Source organism: Corythoichthys intestinalis, chromosome 14 (genome assembly GCF_030265065.1).
Source record: "Corythoichthys intestinalis isolate RoL2023-P3 chromosome 14, ASM3026506v1, whole genome shotgun sequence".
In the NCBI taxonomy this organism is placed as follows: Eukaryota; Metazoa; Chordata; class Actinopteri; order Syngnathiformes; family Syngnathidae; genus Corythoichthys; species Corythoichthys intestinalis.
In genome coordinates this window covers 30,500,223-30,500,615 of record NC_080408.1, presented here as the reverse complement: position 1 = coordinate 30,500,615, position 393 = coordinate 30,500,223, and the positions used below count along the sequence as shown (strand labels likewise).

Below are 393 nucleotides of genomic sequence, written 5' to 3'. Positions count from 1 at the left end.
TCTCACCCCCCAGGTGCTCCCAATCAGCTTAATTAACACTTGTCCGCTATAAATACGGCATTGGGAGGACACATGAAGGTCCCGCTTCGCGGACGAACGCCGCACCACGGGAAGAGGACTAGAGGTGGACGCATTGTTATTCTTTTTTAGATCCATTTTTATTACTGTTTTTTAACTTTTTAGAGACACTTTGAGGGGTGTCCCAGCAGGGCCTTGGTAGGCTCAACCCCTCGGAGGCCTGCTCAGAGGTATTTTTTTTGGGGTGGTTTGCCGTGACTTTTCCTAGTTTTATTTGTTACGTTTGCAGTGCATACCGAACCATGGAGCAGTGTCCTCCCAGGGGTGAGATGGACGCCACGCCACCCTGCCCTAGCTGGGACCTAGGCAACCCTC

At 51.4% G+C, this 393-nt stretch overlaps 1 long non-coding RNA gene across 1 annotated transcript; it reads left to right on the top strand.

Moving 5' to 3' along the window:
- LOC130930505 (uncharacterized) lies at nucleotides 1-393 on the top strand. Its single transcript, XR_009067063.1, has 2 exons — nucleotides 1-248; nucleotides 308-393. It is a non-coding gene; the product is annotated as an uncharacterized LOC130930505 (long non-coding RNA).